The 18,372-nt window shown below is 40.8% G+C and overlaps 1 pseudogene; it reads left to right on the forward strand.

Moving 5' to 3' along the window:
• Positions 1-17,645: 17,645 nt before the first annotated feature.
• On the forward strand, positions 17,646-17,763 carry LOC146006118 (5S ribosomal RNA; annotated as a pseudogene).
• The last annotated feature ends 609 nt before the right edge of the window (positions 17,764-18,372 follow it).

Here is an 18,372-nt window from a genome sequence, read left to right on the forward strand (position 1 = left end):
TTCAATAATAATTGTCCAACAGTGACTGAATCTACAGACTTTTAAGTTCAGGCAAAGAAATTGAGGAAAATTCCATTTCGACGACATCATATGATTGATGACATTCAGTTAATTTCTTAATAATGTTTTTTTCGCTGCCAAATGCGAAACTATCCCTTTTCATCTTCCAGTGTGATTCAGTTACTGTAACCATAGAGAAAACAGTATAAGGAATTTTTGTATTAACCAGTTTTGGCAAATATTGATAGTCATTCAGAGTACCGTTCTCTTTTGGAAGCACTCAAAGAGTTTTTGATTTCAACAACATTTTAGCAATGTTGTAGTACTAAGGTCTGTTCTTTCTCAGTCATCAATTTACATAAAGCTTCAATAATTACACAACTTCTCCTTTCAAGTATTACAGTCTTATATCTATTGATTGTGTCTTCTCTTTCAGTGTGCTGTCACATATTTACACAGATAGTGGTTTATTTCTAAACTCACTCTTACTTGGAAAAATGAAATTCGGTCAATTGTTCAGTAATTGCAGAGCAGCAAATTTATCATGTAAAGTGTATGTGAGAAGCGTGTATAAGTAATTTAAACATTTGGGATACAGACAGATCCAAAATATTGCTTTTATTGCCTGATACCTCAGATAAAGAAGAAGCAGAAGAGATTCCTCTCCTGATTCCATTATAAGCTTATTTTGTTGCATATTCAGCTTTCTCACCTTTGTGAGCATAACTAAAGTTTATATTTATTTCTTAATATGAGTTTATGATAAAAAAAATAACCATCAATTTCTGATGTTTGCCTTTTTCACTTTTATATGTAAGATTATCCCCGCCCTACCAATACACAGGGCTGCCGAGAGGTATTCCGGACCACGGTAAAGTTTTGGGGCATGGCCTAATCACAGGAGGCATGGCCACCTCTCATGATTAGGTCATGCCCCCAAAATGTTTTGAGGGGGTTGAAAAAACACTCTAAAGTCGAGGAGGTGTGTTACTGTGCCCCCCCCCCCCCCAGCAGTAGCAGTAGCAGCAGCAGCAGCACACACCTACAGCATGTGCTCTCATGCTGTCAGTGAGACGCTCATGCGGGCCCCTCCAGCAAGCCTGGGCCGGGTAATTAGTACCCGCTCCCCCCGATTGACGGCCCTGCCAATTCAGTTTTGAGTTTCCACTATTAAACTTTCAATTGAGACTGTGATATCCATACCATTTGACCTACTAATTGGTGTTGCAACAGAGAATATACAGTATAATAAATCAAACGGTGCTCCACTCACATGAGGCAGCAAGCTCCTGTACGATGAAAGTCACTAGCAAATTATAATACATAAAAATATAGAGAAAATACATCAAAACTGTGCCAATTGTCTCAAATGTAGAAATAACGTCCCAACATAGGATTCTGGGTATCCAAAATAGAATGGTCCATATGATTCTTAAAAGTTTATTTTTTTGCACAATGTATATGTAAGAGAAACATATAACAAAATAATACAAGATCTCATACAATCAGAATAAAAAGAAAAATGGGACCAGCTGAATACCATAAAAAGTTTCTAACACATACTTACAAAAGCCAATGTGGGTGAACTCCTATAATGGTATCTCTAAGTTGTCACCAGGTGATAGACATACATGTAGTGAGATGGCTTTTGTCTGGGTGCCTTATATACATGCAGTGAATTATATACATTCAGGGCAGCCTCTTACCTTGAAACAGATGGTACAAACAAGATGGTGAGTTGTCAGCACAGTGATGAAACTTACACAAGGGCACAAGGAGTAACCACCCAAGGACATCAGTTGGAATCCTCTACATTGTTTGAAGTGAACAACTGGCATATTACAACCTACACAGAGTGGAATCCTAAGGCATCAACCTGCAAAGTTCCAAGGAGAATTTCCTCTAGCGGGAGCTCCATTTAGCATTGGATACCATACATCTGTCAGGGCACCTGGACTCATTGCCCAGACTGGATTCCATGCACTCAAAGTGGTGAGATATATAACTCACAATTGCCAATACTAATATATGAGGACTCCTCAAATATTGAGAAATGAGATCGCTCCTAAAGTTGCAAACTCCAAAATTAAAAAGTGACTCTTCCTAATGGAATACAAAGCACTTATGATATGCAATTCTAAATTTTAAGTCTTTTTTTTAATATGACTATTGTTTATTGAATTGTTTTTAACATCTTACAAACAATCCCACTTATTTCACAACTTATAGTACAGCGCTGCTTTATATTTTGTTGTACAACGATAAAACCCAGCTGTTCCTACTGTGTATCCACTGGATGAGCATCCTTTTCAAGATGCCACCTTGAAATAGAAGCTTGTCAGCTTTAAAACATATTGGAGGAGTGTTTCATATAAGGGCCACCTGTACCTTGATCCAGTGGAGATGCAGTAGGAACACCCAGGTTTCATCGTTCTGCTAACTAGTCACCATCTTGTTTATACCATCCATTTCATGGTACATGGCCACCCTATTTCACTTGTTTTTACTTGTTATTATTAAATCTTATGGTGTGGATTTGCCATTGAGATGAATGTAAAAGAAACCACTATATGCATCTTTTGATACTGTCCAAGTAAGTTTTTGTGCGAGCATAACTGTCCTTTGCCTGATATTTAAGTATACAAAACATACCTTTATAGGAGTCATCACATTTTGTTATATGCAAGCAGGGCCGGTGCTAGGGTGTCCGGCGCCCTCCTGCAAACCATAAATTTTGCGCCTTTTCACATTGCCATTGCAACAAACTGTAGCCCGATTGTTGGAGCGTATGCAACATGCGATCCTATGGAGGATCTCTGGTGCATGTACATGTATGCATACACCATCTCAGTGCTGTGTCCACAAAATGTTGCATGCACTAAAGGTGCCCATACACGCTACGAGAATCGCATATGTTATGGGCTAGATCGCATCGCACGGCATGCATGCAATGTGTGTGATGGGATCCAAAAGCAGTACAAAAAGGATGTGCAGCACATACTTTTTGTACTGTGCAATGCGATGCCCGCGGGAGCGCACATCGCATTGCAGCGTCTATGGCCACCTTTAGCCGCATAACCCAGCCCATTATTTAAAAAGTGTCTAAATTAATATAAAAAAACCTACAATTATTAAAAAAAATTGTCATAAACATGTATAGTAAAAGACTCACGGTTATTTTGCTGTTTAACTCTTGTGCAGTCCCTTCTCTTCTATCTGCGTAGGCAGGACGCTGAGGACGCCATTGCACCCCTCTCGTGACTGAGGGGGAAAGGAGGGGAGAGAAGGAGGAGATGGAAGAAGAGGGGAGGAGATAGAGGGGCCGGAGTGTTGAGGACTGGCGGTGGCACTGGCACAGCACACTGAGAAGAGGGAAGGAAGGGGAGGTGGCGCTGCTGCCTGTTAGTCATTTGATTGACAGCTGACAGGTGCAGGGAGCAATGGGTAGGGGGCGGATCCGGACATGACATGTCATCCAGGCATTCACAGACCGCGCTACATGCCTCAGCGCAAGTGTCCGTGAGGAAGAGGGGGCAGGTAGCAGGAGGAGGACAGTGTGTGCGCGGTGCAGGGAGCTGCTTAGCTTCTCCATACTGCCGCCCGCTGTCAGACAGGCGCTGTGGGCGGCATGCAGGCTGTGTGCACTCGCGGTGCAGGGAGCAAATCTTTATACTGCCGCCCGCCCGCGGGCGGCGTGCAGGAGGCAGTGACAGTGAGGGCTGAGGCAGCTTTAGCAGAGCAGGGAGGGAGACAGCGCCTTTTCAGCATGGCGCCTCCCTGCTTTGCAGGAGCTGCTGAGTGGGTAGCGCCGGCCCTGTATGCAAGCAAATGTAAGCAACTCTTTGCATGTATATAATTTCTATCAACTGATTACAATTTTAAGATATCATTATAGGAGATCACCCACATTTGCTTATGTAAGCACCTTATTCTGGCATTCAGGTGGTCCTATCCATTGTTCTTTTTATTCTGATTGTTTGCATGAGATCTCATATTGATCCATTTATTGAACTTTTGTGAATAATTTGGTCCATTCTGCTTTGGATACCCAGGAGCCTATGGTAGGACTTTATTTCTACTAGTCATTGGTGTTGCATAGTACTTTAAAACAAAGATGTACCCCTGAGAAAGTCTTTATTAGATGAAATGCATTGGTTATTCTCTGTTTAACACTCCTAAAGGGGCTGGAAAATTGTCTCCTATGTATAAATTGAACTGCAATATATATATATATATATATATAGGGTAACCTCCATCAGGAGGAGAGAAATCCGCACACCAGTTGAAAGAATTTTTTTTTTGTATTTTTCAAATGCATGTAAAAAGATTAAAAGTAGCACATGGCAACATATTATAAATGCAGCAACATTTGGATACAAGTACACTCATCTGTTAAGAGTCCAATTCCATCTTAGTATGACCCCAGATCTGTGCAATGTGCTGCAGCCCAGTGAGCCCGACAGTACCGTTTCGGTGGGGCATCCACCTTTGTCAAGAGCTAAGGACTGTGTGGGCTGTTACCAACTATATAGTACTCAAAATCCCGCCATAATCAGTCAAAAAACAGTCTCACCTGTATAGATCCATGACGCCAGAGCCACTGGAACGCAAGGAAGTAGTGCTGGAACGCATCGTTACTTCCGGTTTCCCACTCCGCAATATGGTGTAATTCTCTAAATGCAGCAACCAACTTAAAGGAAAGCCCGCTGTGGCTGCTGGACACGTGCGGGAGCGCATTCACTCGCGCACCCTAACAGTATGCACGGCGCTGCCCCCCGCCAGTCAGACAGACAGCATCACTTCCTATGCCTTGAAACGCAATGGGTCAGGTCGTGGAACGCACGGCCATGTCCCTAGCATCCGGCAATAGGTATAATACGAATAATTAAGCCCGCCAGTAGAAAAGCGGTGGGGGCGTGTACTAAAGCTAGTATCACTGGCAACCAGCAGCACGTATAACTTAAGTAATAGAGCCAACCAAAAAATGCGGTGGGGGCGTATACTGAGGCTAATGTCAATGGTCAACAAGGTGTATCACAGTCTGACATAAATATGGCAGGGACCCAGGGACTACATAGTTAGATGTATTAGTGCCACAAAGATAAAAACTTTCACCAACACCATAAATCAATGTAGTGTACCAATACCATGCAGCACAATGTGTATAACGTTACATTGTGACCAATAGTGACACATATATTGGCTGTTAGAGGGAGAGAAGTGAAGAGGACGAATCCCAGGCAAAGAAGGCTAGTAAAAGAATATACTGAAAAGGGTACATAAAATTAATGCATAAATCAAGGTATCATAAATAGAGACCATACAAGCAGTTCCACTATAAAAAGACATTAAGGTTCAGCTCCTCGTTAAGACCGTTAGGAGTTAAAGTCCCAAAATTGTAGATGAGCTCACTTTCTTTCTGTAACAATCTCAAGTGGCGATCTCCACCTCTTTTTGGGGCCTTGATGTGATATAGCGGCATGAATTTAAAGTCTCGGATAGTATGACCAGCTTCGTAGAAATGCCTGGCAACAGGTGGGGTGGTATGATCCCTAATAAGCATAGCTTTCTTAATTGATGATCTGTGCATACCAACTCTTTCTTTAAGCATCCTGATTGTCTTCCCGATGTAAAGGAGATGACATGGACAAAAAATTATGTATACAACATATTTGGTATCACAGTTCATTCTTTGTTGTAATTTATACTTAAAACCTGTTTGTGGATGGGTAAAGACTTCACCTGCATAGAGAAATTGACAATTGACACAACTGCCACATTTAAAAGCTCCATTTCTGCCACTCAGCCATGTGTTTTTGTTAGTACCCGGACTAATATCTGAGAAGGTTAATTGGTCCTTAAAATTGCTGCTGCGTTTGTATGCAAACAGTGGTTTATCTTGACAAAAGGAACTCATAACGGGGTCAGTTGATAATATGTGCCAGTGCTGATGTATAGTTTCTCTCAATTTGGAGGATGCTATTGAATAAGTAGTTGGAAAAATAATACGTTTAACAGTCTTGTCTCGCTTGGGTTGGGATAACAACAAGTCTCTGTCCAACGTTAGACATCTGTTAATAGAATCTCCAACTTCTGTGGCATCATATCCCTTTGAGATAAAGTCATCTCCCATCATCTGTAAGGCTTGTGGAAGCTGGTTTTTGTCTGAAGTTATCCGTACCACCCGTAAAAATTGAGAGTAGGGTAACCCCCGTTTAAGGGGCATAGGATGGAAACTCTCAGCTCGTAAAAGGGAGTTGGTATCGGTGGTTTTTTTAAATACAGATGTTACAAGTTTATTCTGTACAATCGAGACTTCCACATCTAAAAAGGAAATGTTAGTGGAACTGCTTGTATGTGTCAACCTAATTGTTCCTGGTAATCCATTCAGGTATCCTAAAAAAGAGTCAAGATGTTCCGGGCCACCACTCCAAAGAAAAAAAATATCATCAATGAATCTAACGTAAGATGATATATAAGGTGAAAACTGTCTGTTGTTCAAAATAAAAGTGGTCTCATAATCAAACATAAATAAATTGGCATAGGCCGGCGCCATGTTTGAGCCCATGGCCGTGCCCTGCAACTGTAAATAAAAAGAATTTTCAAATAAAAAATAATTTTTATGTAGTATGAAATCCATTAACAACAAAAAATATTCCGTTGGGGGACCCGTGTAGTCTTGACTCAAAGTGATAACTCTTTTGATTGCATCCAGCCCTGCTTTGTGGTCAATGTTTGTGTATAAGCTGGTGATGTCACACGTCACCAGTATACAGTCAGAGGAAATGTTGAGGTCCTTAATACGATTAAGGAAATCCGTGGTATCTTTCAAAATCACATCAATTTTTAAGACAACAGCTTGTAAAAAATAATCCACAAACTGGGATAAACCCTGACAAAGGGAATTCCTAGAAGAAATAATTGGTCTCCCTGGTGGTCTAGTGAGGGTTTTATGAATTTTGGGCAAAATATACAGTAAGGGAGTGACTGGGTGTGTTTGAGTCAAAAACTCACAGGTAGATTCATCAATCCACCCATTAGTCACTCCAATTGACAAAATGCCTTCCAATTCCTTAGAGTAGGAGGTTGTGGGGTCAAAACGCAAGGGTTTGTAGCACACTGTATCAGCTAACTGTCTATTAACCTCGGAAATGTAGTCACATCTATTTAAAACTACCACACCTCCCCCCTTGTCTGCAGCCCTAATAATAATGAGATTATTTGATCTTAAATCACGGACCGCCTTCCTTTCCAATACCGTAGTGTTGGAAAAGGAATATTTCTGCTTTTGTAAATAAGGGGTAAGGTCTCTCCTGACCAATCTCATAAAAGTTGATATAGAGGCATTCAAGCTGGGTGGATCAAACAAACTTTTCTTTTTAAATTTATGTGGCACTGTGGCTGATTGTGGATGTTTGGAAAAAAAATCTTTTAATTTCAGCTGCCTATGTAACTTGTGCAATTCGACTTCGCAGTCAAATGCACTTTGTTTGTAAGTTTGTACAAAAGATAGACCCTTTGCAAGAACCTGCTCTTCAATGGGGGTCAGTGTGTAGTCAGAGATGTTAAATATAGTCATTTTTTTGTGGTCCGAGGGGGCTGTTCTCTTACCCCTGTTCTTATGCCCCCCCCTCCTGCATTTTTTCCTCTGTTTCTCCCACGTTGTTTGTTGGGTTCTCCTAAAAAATGTGCGTTTGTATGGGACGAGGATTGATCTGAATCAGAGGTTTGGGACTCTATATCTGTATAGGGTTTGGTAAATCTCCTTTTCCCCCCTGATCTTGGTTTCCAATTACGGTTGGTACTCTGGGAGAAGATCCAGGGGTAAACCCTTACCTCCTTATAATCTTCCCTTACCTTTTTGTATTTATTTTTTTTGAAAGATAACAGTTCCTCATTAAAATTGGTCACATTCTCCTCAATTTTGGCCAACCAGTCAATACTGGTGTCACCTTTCAAGATGTCAATACCTAGGTTCTCACATTCCCCAATCTCTCTCTCCAAAACCTCAATATCAGTGTTCACCTGTTGGATCACCAGGATCATTAGATCCAGACTGCACTGGTTCAATATGTGGCACCATTGTTTGCAAAAATCTTTATTATTTCTACCAAGGGTCGGCTGATTTCTAATTCTAAAACCTCTAGGTATCAGCTTTTCCTTGTGATACTGGGACAAGGTGAGCCCGTGTAGGTTAAGTTCAACCATTCTCCGCTTCATTTTGAGGAGATCATCATGTACTTCTTGCGGGCTGTTTTCTGGATAAGGACATCAATAAAATATTGTTCTCTAATACAGATACCTTGAAATTTGATGTGGACAGCCCGCAAGAAGTACATGATGATCTCCTCAAAATGAAGCGGAGAATGGTTGAACTTAACCTACACGGGCTCACCTTGTCCCAGTATCACAAGGAAAAGCTGATACCTAGAGGTTTTAGAATTAGAAATCAGCCGACCCTTGGTAGAAATAATAAAGATTTTTGCAAACAATGGTGCCACATATTGAACCAGTGCAGTCTGGATCTAATGATCCTGGTGATCCAACAGGTGAACACTGATATTGAGGTTTTGGAGAGAGAGATTGGGGAATGTGAGAACCTAGGTATTGACATCTTGAAAGGTGACACCAGTATTGACTGGTTGGCCAAAATTGAGGAGAATGTGACCAATTTTAATGAGGAACTGTTATCTTTCAAAAAAAATAAATACAAAAAGGTAAGGGAAGATTATAAGGAGGTAAGGGTTTACCCCTGGATCTTCTCCCAGAGTACCAACCGTAATTGGAAACCAAGATCAGGGGGGAAAAGGAGATTTACCAAACCCTATACAGATATAGAGTCCCAAACCTCTGATTCAGATCAATCCTCGTCCCATACAAACGCACATTTTTTAGGAGAACATAAAAAACGACGTGGGAGAAACAGAGGAAAAAATGCAGGAGGGGGGGACATAAGAACAGGGGTAAGAGAACAGCCCCCTCGGACCACAAAAAAATGACTATATTTAACATCTCTGACTACACACTGACCCCCATTGAAGAGCAGGTTCTTGCAAAGGGTCTATCTTTTGTACAAACTTACAAACAAAGTGCATTTGACTGCGAAGTCGAATTGCACAAGTTACATAGGCAGCTGAAATTAAAAGATTTTTTTTCCAAACATCCACAATCAGCCACAGTGCCACATAAATTTAAAAAGAAAAGTTTGTTTGATCCACCCAGCTTGAATGCCTCTATATCAACTTTTATGAGATTGGTCAGGAGAGACCTTACCCCTTATTTACAAAAGCAGAAATATTCCTTTTCCAACACTACGGTATTGGAAAGGAAGGCGGTCCGTGATTTAAGATCAAATAATCTCATTATTATTAGGGCTGCAGACAAGGGGGGAGGTGTGGTAGTTTTAAATAGATGTGACTACATTTCCGAGGTTAATAGACAGTTAGCTGATACAGTGTGCTACAAACCCTTGCGTTTTGACCCCACAACCTCCTACTCTAAGGAATTGGAAGGCATTTTGTCAATTGGAGTGACTAATGGGTGGATTGATGAATCTACCTGTGAGTTTTTGACTCAAACACACCCAGTCACTCCCTTACTGTATATTTTGCCCAAAATTCATAAAACCCTCACTAGACCACCAGGGAGACCAATTATTTCTTCTAGGAATTCCCTTTGTCAGGGTTTATCCCAGTTTGTGGATTATTTTTTACAAGCTGTTGTCTTAAAAATTGATGTGATTTTGAAAGATACCACGGATTTCCTTAATCGTATTAAGGACCTCAACATTTCCTCTGACTGTATACTGGTGACGTGTGACATCAACAGCTTATACACAAACATTGACCACAAAGCAGGGCTGGATGCAATCAAAAGAGTTATCACTTTGAGTCAAGACTACACGGGTCCCCCAACGGAATATTTTTTGTTGTTAATGGATTTCATACTACATAAAAATTATTTTTTATTTGAAAATTCTTTTTATTTACAGTTGCAGGGCACGGCCATGGGCTCAAACATGGCGCCGGCCTATGCCAATTTATTTATGTTTGATTATGAGACCACTTTTATTTTGAACAACAGACAGTTTTCACCTTATATATCATCTTACGTTAGATTCATTGATGATATTTTTTTTCTTTGGAGTGGTGGCCCGGAACGTCTTGACTCTTTTTTAGGATACCTGAATGGATTACCAGGAACAATTAGGTTGACACATACAAGCAGTTCCACTAACATTTCCTTTTTAGATGTGGAAGTCTCGATTGTACAGAATAAACTTGTAACATCTGTATTTAAAAAAACCACCGATACCAACTCCCTTTTACGAGCTGAGAGTTTCCATCCTATGCCCCTTAAACGGGGGTTACCCTACTCTCAATTTTTACGGGTGGTACGGATAACTTCAGACAAAAACCAGCTTCCACAAGCCTTACAGATGATGGGAGATGACTTTATCTCAAAGGGATATGATGCCACAGAAGTTGGAGATTCTATTAACAGATGTCTAACGTTGGACAGAGACTTGTTGTTATCCCAACCCAAGCGAGACAAGACTGTTAAACGTATTATTTTTCCAACTACTTATTCAATAGCATCCTCCAAATTGAGAGAAACTATACATCAGCACTGGCACATATTATCAACTGACCCCGTTATGAGTTCCTTTTGTCAAGATAAACCACTGTTTGCATACAAACGCAGCAGCAATTTTAAGGACCAATTAACCTTCTCAGATATTAGTCCGGGTACTAACAAAAACACATGGCTGAGTGGCAGAAATGGAGCTTTTAAATGTGGCAGTTGTGTCAATTGTCAATTTCTCTATGCAGGTTAAGTCTTTACCCATCCACAAACAGGTTTTAAGTATAAATTACAACAAAGAATGAACTGTGATACCAAATATGTTGTATACATAATTTTTTGTCCATGTCATCTCCTTTACATCGGGAAGACAATCAGGATGCTTAAAGAAAGAGTTGGTATGCACAGATCATCAATTAAGAAAGCTATGCTTATTAGGGATCATACCACCCCACCTGTTGCCAGGCATTTCTACGAAGCTGGTCATACTATCCGAGACTTTAAATTCATGCCGCTATATCACATCAAGGCCCCAAAAAGAGGTGGAGATCGCCACTTGAGATTGTTACAGAAAGAAAGTGAGCTCATCTACAATTTTGGGACTTTAACTCCTAACGGTCTTAACGAGGAGCTGAACCTTAATGTCTTTTTATAGTGGAACTGCTTGTATGGTCTCTATTTATGATACCTTGATTTATGCATTAATTTTATGTACCCTTTTCAGTATATTCTTTTACTAGCCTTCTTTGCCTGGGATTCGTCCTCTTCACTTCTCTCCCTCTAACAGCCAATATATGTGTCACTATTGGTCACAATGTAACGTTATACACATTGTGCTGCATGGTATTGGTACACTACATTGATTTATGGTGTTGGTGAAAGTTTTTATCTTTGTGGCACTAATACATCTAACTATGTAGTCCCTGGGTCCCTGCCATATTTATGTCAGACTGTGATACACCTTGTTGACCATTGACATTAGCCTCAGTATACGCCCCCACCGCATTTTTTGGTTGGCTCTATTACTTAAGTTATACGTGCTGCTGGTTGCCAGTGATACTAGCTTTAGTACACGCCCCCACCGCTTTTCTACTGGCGGGCTTAATTATTCGTATTATACCTATTGCCGGATGCTAGGGACATGGCCGTGCGTTCCACGACCTGACCCATTGCGTTTCAAGGCATAGGAAGTGATGCTGTCTGTCTGACTGGCGGGGGGCAGCGCCGTGCATACTGTTAGGGTGCGCGAGTGAATGCGCTCCCGCACGTGTCCAGCAGCCACAGCGGGCTTTCCTTTAAGTTGGTTGCTGCATTTAGAGAATTACACCATATTGCGGAGTGGGAAACCGGAAGTAACGATGCGTTCCAGCACTACTTCCTTGCGTTCCAGTGGCTCTGGCGTCATGGATCTATACAGGTGAGACTGTTTTTTGACTGATTATGGCGGGATTTTGAGTACTATATAGTTGGTAACAGCCCACACAGTCCTTAGCTCTTGACAAAGGTGGATGCCCCACCGAAACGGTACTGTCGGGCTCACTGGGCTGCAGCACATTGCACAGATCTGGGGTCATACTAAGATGGAATTGGACTCTTAACAGATGAGTGTACTTGTATCCAAATGTTGCTGCATTTATAATATGTTGCCATGTGCTACTTTTAATCTTTTTACATGCATTTGAAAAATACAAAAAATTTTTTCTTTCAACTGGTGTGCGGATTTCTCTCCTCCTGATGGAGGTTACCCTATGAAATTATTTATGTGATCGGCACCCGCAAATACAGTTCTAATAGTGTGCGGTTTTTCTCTTTTTTCTATATATATATATATATATATATATATATATATATATATATATATATACGTCCTCCAGAAGCGAGCACCCACGGTCTTCTTAGAAAATAACACTCAGTACTCTGAGTTTAAAGCAGTAAACTCAGAGTACTGAGTGTTATTTTCTAAGAAGACCGTGGGTGCTCGCTTCTGGAGGACGTCTGTATATTTTACTGGCTGGAAGCACCGCGGCTGTTGTGTTTGTTGAGGAGTGTGCCCGTCATCTGGATTTGTATATATATATATATATATATATATATATATATATATAAGTCTGTGGGCTAATCTTTGTATAAGTCAGCCGAGAGAGCACACTCCAAAAATTCAGCAAAGATAAATGGTTTAATACATCACCATTATGGCATAAAGCAGGTCGACGTTTCGGACTAGGCACAGTCCTTTTTCAAGACAAGCAACGCTATAACACAACAGCTCAGCAACAGTGCAGGAGGCAATGCACTGTTGCTGAGCTGTTGTGTTATAGCGTTGCTTGTCTTGAAAAAGGACTGTGCCTAGTCCGAAACGTCGACCTGCTTTATGCCATAATGGTGATGTATTAAACCATTTATCTTTGCTGAATTTTTGGAGTGTGCTCTCTCGGCTGACTTATACAAAGATTAGCCCACAGACTTATATATGGTACACTCGTGGTACCTTAGGTGAAGCACCCCACTGCTGCCTACTATCCTGATTGGGAGTGCGGACCTACCTGCTCTATATATATATATATATATATATATATATATGGAAAAAAAATTGGTATGGACTGTAATAGCGACTAGTATGCACGTATCAAGTACACATGGGACAGTATTTATAAATAAAAATGAACAATTTATTTAGCACAGAGAACAAAGGTAGGATAAAAAGCGGGGGATTTTATACATAAAAATGGTACTTATGTAGTAACTGGGCTGCCGATTTTGAAATCGGGTCCATCGCATCGCATCGCACCCGACCATATCGCATGCGATGCGATGCGATGCGATGCGATGGACCTGATTTTTCCATAGGATTCAATGTTAAAATGGACTCTGTCCATTTTAACATAGAATTCAATGGGAAAAGGGGTCCTTTTCATACCCCTACTATCCAAGTGGGCATGGAGTTGGATATAAACCTGTGGCGAGCGTAGCGAGCCACCGAGCCCGAAGCGTGGCGAGCGTAGCGAGCCCCGCGAGGGGACACAGAATACCGTCCCCTCGCGGGGCTCGCTTCGCTCGCCACGCTTCGGGCTCGGTGGCTCGCTACGCTCGCCACAGGTTTATATCCAACTCCATGCCCACTTGGATAGTAGGGGTATGAAAAGGACCCCTTTTTCCCATTGAATTCCATGTTAAAATGGACTCAGTCCATTTTAACATTGAATCCTATGGAAAAATCGGGTCATCGCATCGCATCGCATCGCATGGTCGTATGCGATGCGATGCGATATCGCATCGCATCGCATCTGATTGTATGCCTTAACTTAAGGCATACAATCAAAAAATCGGCAGCCCAGATACTACATAAGTACCATAAAAATTATTAAATGACAATATATTGTGTCCACAGTAAAAGGTGGAAGGACGGTGTTTGTCAGTACAGCAGACTGAACAAACTAAAAATATACATTAAGTGAACTAATATCTGTAGTCTAAAAGCAGGATCACTATAATAGTTCAATATAAGAATATACAAGTATTGCAGTTTAAAAAGGAGAAAACATGAAAATCAGCTTAACTTAGAGCAGTGTGGTGAGGAGCAGGTGACCGAAGTTATCCCAACATGTTTCGTCCAACAGGACTTCGTCAGGGGTATGGGACAGAATGACTAAGGCTGTATTTATACCAGGGATAGAGTCAGGGGTGCCGCCCCCCTCGTTAACACTGCTTAATTGGACATGTTGCAAATTAGCAAGAAACACTAATCTAAAGTGTATAAGAAGTGCTGATATTGGTATCTATTGTACCCACTGATATGCTCACAGAAACGAGTATTACAAAGTCAGAAAACATGATTTGAAAGTTTGGAGTGTGTCAGCTCCGTTTGTAAGGAGCGTGACATCACATCTGCCCCACTTCCGCCACACATCCGGCGTCCATGGAGCGCTACTGCGCATATGCGCCTGGTTGTTATAGCGCTGAGAAGTCTTTCAGTCTCTATCCTATGGATTCTTATGCGCACGCGCGCTTGGTCTCAATCCTCCGTTCGTGCGCATGTGCGCTACGTCTCTGGTGCTCTGTGTCATTCTGTATCATTCTTATAAGATGATCTTGTGCACCAGCACTGCGGGGGTTCCCATGGTGATGACACTATGCCTTAAGTTTTCACTGAGAGCCTGATCCTTCACGGCAGACTGTACTTGAGGAATCACATGTTCTGGGGTTGTGGTGGCCCATGTGTAGAGGATTCAGCTTTTCTGTAAATGATTCTCAGAAATACGAGAATCAGGAATAATAGGCAAAAAAATAAAAAAATATATATTTTTTCAGATACTGCGTAAAACGTATATGCATAAATTAAAGATGTGTTAAAAATATGTCTGATTCCCTATGTTAATAGGGGAGTATATAAGTAGTTATGAGGGCATGAGAAGATAATAATAGGGTTAATTATTTAATTAATTAACTATGGGGCATAACCAAAGAGGTAATGTGCTTTAAAAAAATATAAATATTTTTATAAGAGTTTATAAGAAGGGTAGAAGAAAAAGAAAAAATAACTTATAGACAGAGTATGGTGGAGTAATAAGAACAACAAGGAGAAGAAGTTTTTAAGGGACAAGAATGACTATGAAAATGATAAGATCAAAAATTGGACCAGAAACAATAGACAACCATATATTCCACAACCACCATATAGGAAACAAACAGAAACCATCAGAAAGGGAGCTAAGAACTTAAACTGGGAGAAAAGAAGAAACCATCACGTGTACACACATAACCATCTAGGAAAACCACCAACTGCCAGCACCAAAATTGCTGGTCAGCATTTTTTATCCCCAGGCCCCAGCACAAAGATGAAAGAGAAATTATCAGAGAGAGTTATAGAGAAAGCAACACACGCACCCCCCCTAAAAAGACAACTAGAAGAAGAAGAGGATGCAGAGGAGGGAGGAAATCGAAACTCACAGAAAAGAAGGAACCTACAATAAAGTCAACCAGTAATCATGGCGTCTTCAATTTATCACAATGTCTACTCACCGAACCGGAACTCTCACTTCTCAGTAAAGGTCTCTCATTTGCCCCCACAAAGGCTCTTAATAAATTTGACACATTCATTGACCTAAATAAATTTGTCAGACATCTCACTTTGAAAAGACATTTCCTAAGGAAAGAAGATGAAACATCCAACTACCCAACCAACACCTCCAAATCTGGATTAAAGAACAAGTCAAAATTCTACCCGATCGAATCCAAGGGACAATAAATTGGTACCTTCTACGAACTGGTGAAACAAGAACTATGTGGAAACAGGGAGTTACAACCGATAGACAAAAACCTCATGAGAAAAGAAAAAGAAGCTTTGGATACACTACAAAAGGACGAAAGCATTGCCATCAAGGCAGCAGATAAGGGGGAAGGCATTGTGATCATGGACAGAACAGCATATATATTGGAAGCTGAACATCTCCTAAGTGATAGTGTATCATATACGAAACTCCAGAAAGATCCAAAGGAAAACTACATTGACGAACTGAGACCCTTACTCTTACAAGGACTAAGGGATAATATTCTCACCAAAGAAGAATTCCAGTATTTACTACATATGAATCCGACCACTCCTGTCTTTTACTTTCTTCCGAAAGTGCATAAATCCATGGACAACCCATCCGGAAGACCCATAGTGGCAGGGATCGAGTCCCTGACGTCCCATCTATCCGAATACGCGGATATCTTCCTGCGACCACATGTGAACAGCCTACCATCTTACCTGAAAGATACGACATCAGTCCTGAACCTCATGGAGGAATTTACGTGGAAGGAGGGATACATGTGGGCAACCATAGATGTACAATCTCTTTACACATGTATCCAACACCATGTGGGAATCAAGGCATGCAATGAGTTCCTTGAAGAGGATGACTCTCTCTCCACAACACACAGGAAATTCATCTGTGATGTCATGAATTTTATCTTGATACACAATTATTTTAAACTGTTAGAGAAGATTTATCTACAATGATCATCCATACAAACAGAACATCATCATATTTAAACGTTATATAGATGACATTTTAATCGTCTGGGATGGCTCCAAACAGAGATTTTAGGAGTTTTTAAAGTATATTGGAGAGAACAATCTTAATCTGGTTTTTACTTCAAACACTAATGACAAAGAAATTGAATTTTTGGACTTAGTACTAACAGGCACATCCAACAATGTGATAACCAAAAACTTTATAAAAAAGATAGATACCAATAGTTACGTACATTATGAGAGTGGACACCTACAAAAATGGAAGAACAACATCCCCTACTCCCAATACCACAGAATTACCCGCAACTGTAAAAAGGAAGAGGATAGAGATTCACAACTTGAAGCTATTTCAAACAGATTTAAGGAGAAGAAATATCCAACTCATATTTTGGAGAAAGCCAACAAGAGAGCGAAAGCATTAGACAGGAAAAAACTACTTGAATACAAGCCTAAAGAGAATAGAGAACCTGATGTCAAATTTATCACAACATACAATCATCATGAAGGAATTATCAAGGAGGCACTCAACAAACACTGGAACATCTTACTGATGGATCCCATCTTGAAAGAAAAAAAAGTACAGACACATGCGGTCTCACAACACTTCAGTTTGCACCATAACTCAGACCCGGAAAAATTGACATTTAGGGGCATTGAACTCGTCACCCTTGGAGAGAGAGGAGGGGACCTATCAAATCTTCTTTCACGTAGAGAGATGTATTGGATTTATGAACTGCACACCCTGCATCCAGAGGGCTTCAACGAGAGCTACTTGAGAAAGCACCCTTCATATTATGAATAGAGGATGAGACCCCAGAGCGGTCAGGAATTTGTTCAAGGTTTCTGCTGAATAGTACCAGATTGGGTAACCATCTGGGAAGTCCAGTCCTGGCACCCTTGCTGGAAACCCCATTTCTCTTTTACCTGTTTTCGCCACCCCTTGCTCTTCCATCCACTGCCCCTTACTTCGACCCTATAGTCTGCCCATAGCGGATACAATTACATGGGTGGTAACAGTACACATGCATGGATCTCTTACCAACCACCATACAGCCATACCACACTGGGACGCCCAACCACATCCGAACTTGGAAGCTAAGCAGTGATGGGCCTGATTAGTACTGGGCAGGGGGACCTCCCAGGAATTTCGGGTGCTGTACTACAACATCGGTGGAGAGTTTTTGTATGTGCTGTACCCACCATTGTAAATATACAAATATAAAAATAAAAATAATTATTACTCCACCATACTCTGTCTATAAGTTATTTTTTCTTTTTCTTCTACCCTTCTTATAAACTCTTATAAAAATATATACATTTTTTAAAGCACAGTACCTCTTTGGTTATGCCCCATAGTTAATTAATTAAATAATTAACCCTTTTATTATCTTCTCATGCCCTCATAACTACTTATATACTCCCCTATTAACTTAGGGAATCAGACATATTTTTAACACATCATTAATTTATGCATATACGTTTTACGCAGTATCTGAAAATATTTATTTATTTATTCATTTTTGCCTATTATTCCTGATTCTCGTATTTCTGAGAATCATTTACAGAAAAGCTGAATCCTCTACACATGGGCCACCACAACCCCAGAACATGTGATTCCTCAAGTAAAGTCTGCCGTGAACGATCAGGCTCTCAGTGAGAACTTAAGGCATAGTGTCATCACCATGGGAACCCCCGCAGTGCTGGTGCACAAGATCATCTTATAAGAATGATACAGAATGACACAGAGCACCAGAGACGTAGCGCACATGCGC

This window comes from Crinia signifera, chromosome 5 (assembly GCF_055691185.1).
Source record: "Crinia signifera chromosome 5, ASM5569118v1, whole genome shotgun sequence".
NCBI lineage: Eukaryota > Metazoa > Chordata > Amphibia > Anura > Myobatrachidae > Crinia > Crinia signifera.